The sequence below is a fragment of the Zeugodacus cucurbitae genome, chromosome 4 (assembly GCF_028554725.1).
Source record: "Zeugodacus cucurbitae isolate PBARC_wt_2022May chromosome 4, idZeuCucr1.2, whole genome shotgun sequence".
Classification (NCBI taxonomy): domain Eukaryota; kingdom Metazoa; phylum Arthropoda; class Insecta; order Diptera; family Tephritidae; genus Zeugodacus; species Zeugodacus cucurbitae.
Window position 1 is genome coordinate 35,006,331 of NC_071669.1, and position 11,342 is coordinate 35,017,672.

Sequence of the window (11,342 nt, forward strand, 5' to 3'; positions counted from 1 at the left end):
CAGCAGAACATTAAAAGAACATTTTATTCAATTGCGAAGAAAACAAATAAAATTTATTTGGCCACTTTGACCGCACAAACAATACGAGTACAATAATAATGCCACAAGCATTCACCAGCAGCGGGCATGGACATGAGTGTATTTGTATATGGGTATGGGACAATCCTCGATGTTATTGGTGCTCACATAAATGCTCACAGTTATATAAGTAATCAAATGTATGATGTTGCCAAAATAGCGCCGTTGGTCGTGATAGCATATATCGGAGGTGTGTATCTAGCCACAACTAAATATGTACATATGTATGTATATGTATATAAGTAAGTACGTATATAGATAGCATAGCAAAACTGGTTGGTTTGTGTGATGCTGGGCCTTCACAGTTCTCTTCACAACGAGGTGCACGGGGTTTTACCGAAAATTCTTTGTAAATTGCCAAACGTTTCAATAGAGTCCATTCGATATGAATGGCATTTGGAATGTGCAATTGGCACATAGTCACAACTTAACAGAGGCTTAGAGATTAGGAGGAATTGTATGCTAGAGTTCAGTAGCATGGACGGCGAAGGGCGTCTCAATTGTTCGCTATCGACTTTGAATGATCTACACCCACGAAATAAGCTGATAATAAATATAACTTCTTAGATGCGTTGTTAAAATCATTGTTCCATAAACTTATCAAAGATTGCCTTGAAAATTAAAGGCTTTTTGATAGTTTATTTTCTGCCAAAACGAAATTTTCAGTTTTGATCTCATATTTTCTTCTACAGTCCTTTCAAACGAATGTAGTAAACATTTTCGCGAATATAACAATTTGCTCCCCTATTAATGCACCACTGTTTTTATTAAATTCGTTTGGAAATATATTGATACATACATATATTTACATTTATATACTAACACAAAGGAACTTTCCATCGACCAAGAAAAAGGAGCCAGAACATTCAAAAAATATTTGTAAAAATGTAATAAAACCGAAAAGACACAAATATGCGCAGTTATTACACATATGTATGTATATGTGAGCGCATATATATACGTATGTACGTAAGTAGATATAAAGAAAAAAGTAAAAATCGAAAAAAATGAAATAAATGGTCAGTTGAAATAAACAGTCCCATAAAGAATAATCATTTTGAATGTGCTACTGAATTATGCATGAATCCAGCAAACCGGCGATGAAAGTGGCGTCGAACGGCAGCAAGAATGGCATAAGTAGCGTGTGGTCATCCATAGCACAAGCACTCGCAAATAATGCCACTGGGTAGCCAAGGAGGCTGAGTTTTGTTTGGGTGGTAAGGGGTGGCAACTGCGATTTCAGCGCTGACTTTTCCACCAAAGTGCTTTAGGTTTCTTTTCTGTCTAAATTTTTACGCATAAGTACTTACACACCCTGCTGGTAAATTGTATATAGAACACTCCTTCACAATCTAGATATTGAAATAGAAATTTGTTGAGCGTTTACACAGCGAATAGGTTATAATGTATGTCCTAATTAATATTGGTGCTATAAACTATTTCATTATTATAAGACAAATTCTCGAGTCATTATAAGAATACTCTGCATCTATACAACGACCATTTATTCGTAGTTTCGTTCTCCGACTTTTTCCCTATTTGATAAGCATAACATTTGGCAGATCGGTGATATTTTCAAAATAATTGAAGAACTAATTAATGTATTTATTAGATATATTAGATTCTGGTATAAAATTCGAAAATCTTATCAAAAATAAAGTTTACCTCACCATGTTTTACTACAATCTGACACTTTTTTTCAAACAGCTGGTATATTTATTATATTGGGTCCATCATTTTTATAGATGGACACTTATTGTTCCTTATGTTTAGAAATAAGTATCTTGCATTGCAGTTTCTTTACATAAAATTCTTTGAAATATTTTCAAAAATTTTATTTTACGGCTATTTACAGGAAGTATTGCAAGTATGACTTTGAGTCTTTAAAAATCAAAAATGTTGCATTTGCACATATTCAACTGATAAAAATTGTAAATTTGCTTAATAGTTCCATAATTCCCTACAAGGGTAACAGGATAGCTCAACTAGTATACCTTTCTCAAGGCTCCAACTCTGCATCAACGCCATGGCTCCATTTCACAGTTGCGAGATTTTTTGTCCTTTACGAGGGCATCTGGGGTATTATCTATGTAAGTGTATTTTGTTTTCGTAATGACTTTGCGGTTTCTATATCATACAACATATGCGAAAGCAACAACCACTACAAGAACAAGCTTGAAGTCAACCAGCATAGGGTAAATATATACATAAATATTTATTTAGATCGTATATGTGTATATATGTTATAATGATATATCATTCACAGCATTTTATGATGTTCGAACACCGATAACAACCTACAAAAAATTACTCACTCAATCACACTATAGTAATGCTTATTTCTTTGCTACCCTTCCCTTCGCTACATACCCCCGCCAATGGACTTATGGCGTGCGCTGGCTCCTTTACTCCGCGACGCACACGCATAAATTTCAAGCTTTGCAAATAAGAAATAGAAGCTTTTTGGCAAATGAAATTCAAGTGATGTCGGTTAGCCATACTGATGTGAATCTAGAAAAATACCCGGGTCAGTATTACCTTGTTCTGACGAATAATACAACGAGCTTTTCTCTCTTCGTGCTCATTACCATTTAAACACGAAAAGTTCTTATTATTAATGAGCTGAAGCAGGAGTCCAGAGAGGTGAGTGGATGTACATATGTACGCTAACCTTTTTAATACCAATGAGTATTTACTGAGATTCAAATAAATCTAAGTGATTTTCCTTAATTAATTTCATTTTAGATATGTAGTATTTCATTCAATATCGAACTGATAAAAAGAAGAATACTTCTTAAAGATGCGCCATTTAGGAGCAAACTCGAAAATAAAAGAATTTAACTTCATATAAATCGAAATATGGAATATATACATATGAACTGATATAAAAATACGTATAGGACAAAGAAACTTCTTGACTGGATATGTTTTCTCAGTTTTACCAGCACTGTGGCCAATATCATAATTAGATTGTCTGTTATTTAACAAAATTTCAATAATTCACAAAATTAACAAGAACGTGGTAATCTACATAAATACTACTCAACTTTTTTATTTCTACCATTCGTTAAATTCAAAATATTGACAGCAATTTCTATAGGTAGATTCGTCAAGAAGGGCCGCGGCAAATTAAATATGCTAAAAGCCAATGCAAGCGTGGCAAATCAATGCGTTGCTAAACAAACAGCTGGAATGCGCCAGCGAATTCAATTAACAAAACCAAAATGAAGAATGGACGCTGAAGGCATGGCGCGCAACGCTCGTTGTTATTCGAAAGACTTCTCCATGAGCAAACACTTAATTTCATTTGGTTTTTATGATCATCGGAGAATGGGAAGGCTGTAATTAAGGTGGTGCGGCTGTAGTAACTGTCGCAAGCTGTAATTTAAATTTTCAAACGAATTCATATTTACATATAGTTGAAATTGGCAGACAATTAGTTTATGGACACATCTTTAAGAGAAATCAAGGGCTTTTGCTCTGCAACTTAAAGTTTTTGGAGTAAAGCTAAAGTTCTACGCGTTTACAAAATTTTAGATTTGAAAAAAAAAACTTCGTCTGAATTAAATTAAAATATCTGAAAGATTTGCCGATATTTTGGACCTGAGTGCACCTTTCTTCTCTCATTTTTTCTGTAAAATTTATATAGTACAGTGTAATAAAATGATAAACACATATAAAGTTTATGTTGAATTGCGACATTATGATTAATTCAGTTTATATTCCCAGATTTATTTTCTTAACGATTGGTATATGCCTATCAACGATTCCGTCTGATTGACATTATAGGTATTTATTATAAGTACACGGACAAGTCGATTTATTTAATTCTCTCATTTCTTCTGTTATATCAAATTTAAAATCCAGCATGAACTTAGAATTTATATTTGTTATTTATTTATTTTTCATTTAGAGTGAATCTATTATACGTAGATCTAGATTGGCAGCTAGAAAATAGTAAGTTAATATCTCAATAATATCGTGAAACTATTCGCGATTTAACCGCACATACGATCACCGTTAACAAATGAATTGTTATGTAAACACTATTCGCACACAATAGAAACAAAAATAAAACTTAGTGAAAGAAAATAAAATGAGGAATGAACGATACTTTTTCATAAGGTATAATGAGTTTGCGGTAAATGTCAACAAGCGTCTTGAAAAGAGATGGAAAGAAAATAACAAAGTGACACACGGCAAATAGGCACATGTACACAATAAGTCTTCAGCAAAAGAAATGTTCGAGGTAGTCATAAATTTCTTTACAGAGCAGTAGGTGAATGCCTAATGAGGAAGATCGGTCAAAGCACCTTTTAGCTGAACTCGAAATAGCGGGCATTATGTGAAATTGGACTTTCAACGTGTGTTCGCATTTTCTACGGTTCACTTTGGTGTCTCGGACAAGCCACCAACACCAAAAGCAACTTTATGCTATAGGCAGTTTGACAATTGGCCGTCAAAATTGGCTTAGCTCAATCATGATCCGAATTGTTATTATTTTAGTTCTTTTAATGAGCATGTACTTAAAGAAATTTGAGATCGAAATCGTCTTTACAAGTTAATTAAAATTTCAAAAGCGTTATTTAAATTTAGACCAAAGGCACAGTAAAATAATATAATAAAGCGTTTACTTTTGACAATAAACATCAATCACTCTTGCGATTCGGGTAAGTTGGTTCAAATCGTTCTCAATGCCTTTGTTCCAGTTACGCGTGAGAATTGTAAAACCCAAAGCACTGTGTAAGTGAATTCTAATGCGATGTAATTCAGCACACACCCTACATATAACTTTGAAGCGATTGGAACAGTTATCGAATTCCCACAGCATTTAAGGCGCCGGTGCGCTTAATTGGCAAATGTAGACCGTTGCGATTGGCCACCTAAACAGCCGATTAATTTACCACCTGCCTCACGTGTGCTCTACAAAAATTGTTTCCAATTCTGTATTCGAAATTAATTCAATAAAGCAAAGAGGAAACGTTCAATAAACTTCAGCTTTTATGTTTGGGTTTGCTCGCTTTTTTAAGTCCATGTGCACACATTTTGTAGACACATTTTTCTTATAATTAAATTATTAGCAATAGCCAAACACAAAATACACATGAGACCATATCAAAAACACATTAAGAGCGCCTGGTATGAATTCATATTGTATTAAGGGTTAAAGGTGCCCAACAGCACGCATCCATTGTTCAGTTAGCATTTCCGCTCCGCCGTCTACTACATCTATGGTAACTATAGCATAGTCAGATTGTCCTCATGCACAGTGGGTTAATGTAATCATATGCAAATTTTATGTATCGCCGACAACGATCTACACAATATAATTTGTGTTGTTCAAGGCACTTCTTCCAACAGCCATTGTCGTCAAAACTTTTACCGCTCCGCCCTGAAGTAAGGACGATTAAATATATAGCACCGTACAAGTTGTGTAGATTTGTGTGTTTGTTGTTGTGGTTTTGCACCCTTTTCAATTCCATAACATCAAACAACAACAATTTAGCTGTTAAAAATCTGAAGTCATTTTGTAATTTGAATTGCATATTTTAGGTTACTTAACAGAAATTCCTGCAGTGATAGCTTTGCCGCTGAAGAATGCCACAAAGCAAAAAACACCCGCCAAACACTACAAACGGAGGCAACAATTTGTAGGCGATTAGAGTTTGGAATTTTAAATTATGCTTATGTGTACTTAGATACATTTGGAGATAAAACTCATATTAGTGAATATTATTTAACTGTTTTGAAGACTAGCTGTCGCTTCGCTAACAGCTTTTCAATTGTGGACTGTCCCAAATGTAAGTACAGTCTAATTCTCCACCGTACAACTACCACCAAGTGCAATTTGCTCCATGAATTTAAGTTTAGAGCAAAATATTACCCCTAGTTAGAGCTGTAAAACTATCGATAGCCTGCCCATTAGATTTTTTTATAGTTTGCGATAGAGGATAAAGGATTGATGAGGATACAGATGGTGCTGGAGTCGTGGACGAGCGGAGAAATGAGATGGTCGCTAGTATCAGGGAGAGGCTATTGCAGATGATGTAGGCCTTTGAGGAATAGATAAAGGTTCAGGGTGGTAGTTTGTTGATTCCATTGAAGGTTTTGTCCATATAAGGAACAATGCATGAAGAAACCAACATTCTGTTGGCAGTCTTGGTCCGATTTTTATGCCCGCAATTTATGCTATGAAATTCGAACACGTTTGCTCTTCGGGCGTAAAATTTTTCATTTATAAAAATTCAAAATAACTTTGAGAACGAACGGAAAATGAAATGAATTTTCAAGTATATTCTAGTAAAAGTTTTATTTGTGGTGCAATCTCAAACAAAGTTAAATTGTTTCAGCCCCTGTAATAAACTTTTGTAAGTTATTTGAATTATTTGGGGTTTTTGCGAGCAATCTTTAGGTGAACAAAACTAGAGAAGAGAGCTTTAAGAATGAGGCAGATCTCATACTTATCATAGAATTTCCTACAATAGTAATATAGATACCCCAAAACAGCAGCGCAAAATCCGTCCCACTGATGATAGTAACATCAATGTCATTTTCCGTTTCAATGGCGTTGAATCAGTAATACGAAGAACCATAGTGCAGTTTTAGGCGCCAAGCGGACACATCCTCCCAGTGAATTTTCTAATGCTCAAGTGCAATGCCATTACGACGAATAGCAAGAGCATTTCAAAATATGGAGCATGGGTGAGAGAATAAACAGAAACGAGATAAAAACAGTGGCAGTAAAGCAGTAAAAGCGGCAGCAGAAGCAAGAAACATTATGCGTTCGGTGGCAAATGGGAAGTGGGACGGAAGTTGTATAAGTGGCGCTGAGATGCAATAATAAAAATGGCGTCTGTTAAATGTCACAAGCAATACATTTTCTAGCGTTTGAGAAGATTTCAAGGAGGATATAAGAAGCAGAAGTGATGCTGAAACAGCAAAGCCACTTCAAAGAAACCCTACATTTGCTTCGCTAAGACTTGACTGTACAGTGCTTTACTTTATGACGATTGTGTGAGTTGCTACTATACACCATTCCATAAACCCTCTTAAGCATGGCGAAGTACTTGAGATTTTCTTATCTTCTTTTTAATGGCGGCTAAACATACGAGTTTTTCCAATGGCTGATAGTAATTTTTCCATCCCTGCCTTTACTTAATTGTATTTATCTTATTAAGCTTCACAGCAATACTCATATGTGAGTAACTGTTAATTCCACACGCCAGCAATTAAATCGCCAAAGAAATTACTATCCAACTCCCACGCGGTTATCTCTGTATATGTAGATGTGGCATTAATATTCATTTTAGTGACAAATCTGCAGATATCGTCTCAATCCACGCCATTTTACTCGCTCGTGTTTTACTTACAGTATCTGAAGGAATATGTCTTTATGCTCTTGTTTCACAGCGGGAGTTTTGCATTCTGCCCATAAACGCCAAAGAAGAACGAAAGGCAAATATCTTGCTTTTATTGTACAAAATTTCCATGCTTTACTGTTAATTTTTTACTTTGCGCAATTTCTGTGATATTTGTTGCCGCTGAAGAGCAATTAATTGCAGCCTCGCCACATCCACAAGCATTTTCATTGACTCGTAAATATTCGCCGTCGCCGTAAATACCGAGTGATGGTACAAAGTTAGCGGTGAAATTACAGAGAAGATAATAATTTACTTTTGTTGCATTGAGATGAAAAAATCATCTATAGACACTCTTATATTGCTAACGGTAGTGTGAGACTTTAATTCAATAGAAAATGTCTAAGCACCTAGGCTAAAAAGACCCAAGGGTACCTCAGATGAAAGTATAATCCATACCCGTAACATTAGCCGACCTATATTATCTGAAGTGAAGCGATCTGTTATTTGCCTGCCTTAACGGTCAGGGTTAATATTCCTGATTTGGTATTTAAATTTCACTGATATAGCTTAATATCTGTGCAAATTTTTTTCTGTCTTCGTTTAAAAACTTGTAATTACAAACTAAATCGCATTTGGTTATTATAAAGAAATATATTCAAGTAAAATATTTTTCCCTTAGATGCTTGAATTCAGTTCAGGAATATCAACACCCCAAGTAAAGCCCGATGACAGCCTTAATAACGGCTATTACTGCTATACTTTTTTATTCACCCAATTGAATTGGAAACCACACAAAACATTCAAACGGTGGAAAAGAAGAGACAGTTTTTTAGTATGCAATACAAACGTCATCCAATACAAATCCCTATCAATCATAATCGATCAGCGTTTTGTGGTATTAACGTGAAATTGCAGAATAACGTGACAAAAGCGCAAAACGGGAATCAGTGAAATTGTTGTAGCTATTATTCGATAGCAAGCACAAATGTGAGTATGTGCAAATGCTCTAACGAGTTTTAAATGGCATAATAGTGATATTTTCTGCCACAAATCCATCAACATTTGCTTTCATTGAATTTCCAAGCAGGTTTTTCCTTCCTACCGTCCATACGGACTTGTTTGTACTGCGATGATTGTTTCGTTTATACAGTAGAGAGAAAATGAGATGAGATGAGTGCATATGTTTTACTAAAAAATCAAAAACCATGCATTACGCAAAATTATATGGAAATACTAATTTATACGAAATAAGTAACGAAATATTATCAACCACGTATACTCAATTTAGAATGTTTAGGGTTACACCTAGCGTTTCTTTTCTCACAAAAATTTTGCATTTATTCTTCCCTGAACTCGAGCTGTAAATTAGCGTGTTCCTTCGTATCAGTTAGTGATGACCGGGAATTATCGATTCGCTGCAATTGGGTTTCTATTACTCCATTACGTGGGAAATTTTGTGAAAAGGTTTAGGTGTGAAACCTTTGAAAATACAGCTGGTGCAAGAATTGAAGTCGAACAACTTACCCCAATGCCAAGCTTTTGGTGAATGGTTTCTTGAAAAGATAGGCCGAAGATATCAAATTATCCAAATTTGGTATATAGCATTTCGTCAATATCCTGATATTATATTTTGAAAAGGTACGAAATCGGATCAACACCACATTCGACAGTGCGAAAATGAGTTGCCTCTATGCCGCTATGTCTGAATTTGGTATCCCCAAAACCTAATACAACTGTGTAAATTAACGTTGAATAATACTAAAAGCTCCGTCAGGATCGGGAAGGACCTTTCCGAGCCGTTCAGTGCCAAACGAGGATTCAGACAGGGTTTATAAGAGTGTACAGTTGCTGGCCGACGAAGATATTGATATCATTTTGAAAAACCGATATTGATTTCGAAATCCGTGGCCGCGAAAATCGAGTACCGGTCCGTCCGTCCGTGCAACGGATAACTTGAGTAAAAATTGAGATAACTTGACGAAACTTGACACACATGTTCCTTGGGAGCGAGGGTTGCTTTCGAAAATCGGACCACTGCCACGCCCACAAAATGGCGAAAACCGAAAACACATAAAGTGTCACAATTAAGCTATGAAAGTGAAATTTGGTACAAAGGATCGTTCTAGGAAGAGGCATATTTGGATAGGTTTTTTGTATATATCTCACAAGCCAATAAGGCTATATAAACCAAACTTTCTGCAGTCGGTTCCCTTGCGTACCCCACCACACACCATGAGAATAGTTGAAATCGGATAATAACCACGTCCACCTCCCGTACAAATTCAAAATTACTAAATTAAAATTACTAAAAGTGAGTTAACTCACTAACGAAAAACGTCAGAAACACAAAGTTTTACAGAAGAAATAGCAGAAAGAACGACAACTACCCATATAACTCAAGTTTGAATTCCATCTTATTTCTTCACTTATTACCAACTATCAGACCCGGCCACACGTTTTTGTGGCTAAGGAATACATTAAATTAAGTTGGTCTAGTCTTGGCTTCGGCGACGATATTGATTACTCGAGGTTGATTTATGTTACGCAGCATGATGACAACTCATACTACTTTTAATTGCAAAGTGCGTGGTGATAGTACAGATAATTTTAAATAGTTTATGATAATTGACTACGTCATCCTGTTTTGTAGCTGTGTCAACTCTCTTGGATCGAAATTCTAAATTGTCGCATTAAGATCATCGATAACTTTTTTTTTTACCACCAATATAGGTCATTCAATCAGGTATTTATGGTTATCATATTGAGGCTTCATGTCAGGAAAACTTCTCTTTCGAGTCAATGAAGTGACACAAATCTGTTGGAAATGCTATTAATCCATTGAGGTGTCAACTGCGACCCTACCATTTTCAACTGCTTCTACAATCGCTATTTTATATTGTTGCAAAAACACTCATATGTTAGTTGTTAATTGGTGATTCTTTATGTGTCGCCACAAATTAAATGATTTTAGGCATGTGATTAGCGAGTCAGTAACAGGTGATCTAGGAATAATTGAAAGAGTCTGGCGACAGTCACCTGCTAACTGAATCCTGGCTCCACCAAAAACGTTCATAGACAATCAAGATCTTTTAAAGTCCTGTGCAGTACCTCCAGCGACTTCTTGAATATTTGGAAAATCTTCGTCATAGCGCTATTTTTGGCAATTTTGCCGACTGGTTCATTTGCAATTTATGAGTAATTTCAAGGCCGAATGTGCCGTTTGTTTGCCTACTAACAGGTGCCAAGTTGCTCCTATTCCCGTTAACCTTGGTGGTGAAAATGAGTGAAATTGGTCCTGGAATTAAATCAGCCCTCATGTACTATATATGATGATTTTCTATTGGACTTTATGCCGAATTGGTCAAATTGTGTGTTATCTTAATAAAATTACATCAATAAATTGCGAGAGTATAAAATGTTCGGTTGGAGCCGAACTTAGCATTTCCTTATTTGTTACAAATTGTTTTGAGATATCGACACAACCTTATACAATTGAACAATAACAAAAATATTTTAACAAAGCAACAATGACAACCTTCAAAACATTATTTTTTTGTTTTCTATTTTTATATTTTCTGGTCAACTCGAATAAAATTCTCTTAATATTATCTTCCTCGCAATTTTTCCATATTCACTCACTTTCAAATCTTTTTCTGGTCTTCCACGAGTATTTCAAGACTAAAATTAGCCAGATCGGTTTGGCCGTTCTCGTTTTTTTGCGGAACAAACGAACAGCAAATAATTTTTATATTATATTATTATCAAGCGACAATTTTTTTTAATTCCACACACGACCATTCAGTAGGGAGCCGACCGCGAGAGTGATTTTAATCCCCTTCCTGTACCTCCGTGTCCGAGTGACGCCTACAACTCTACAATGCATAGTTAGCCGCCGAGCGGATA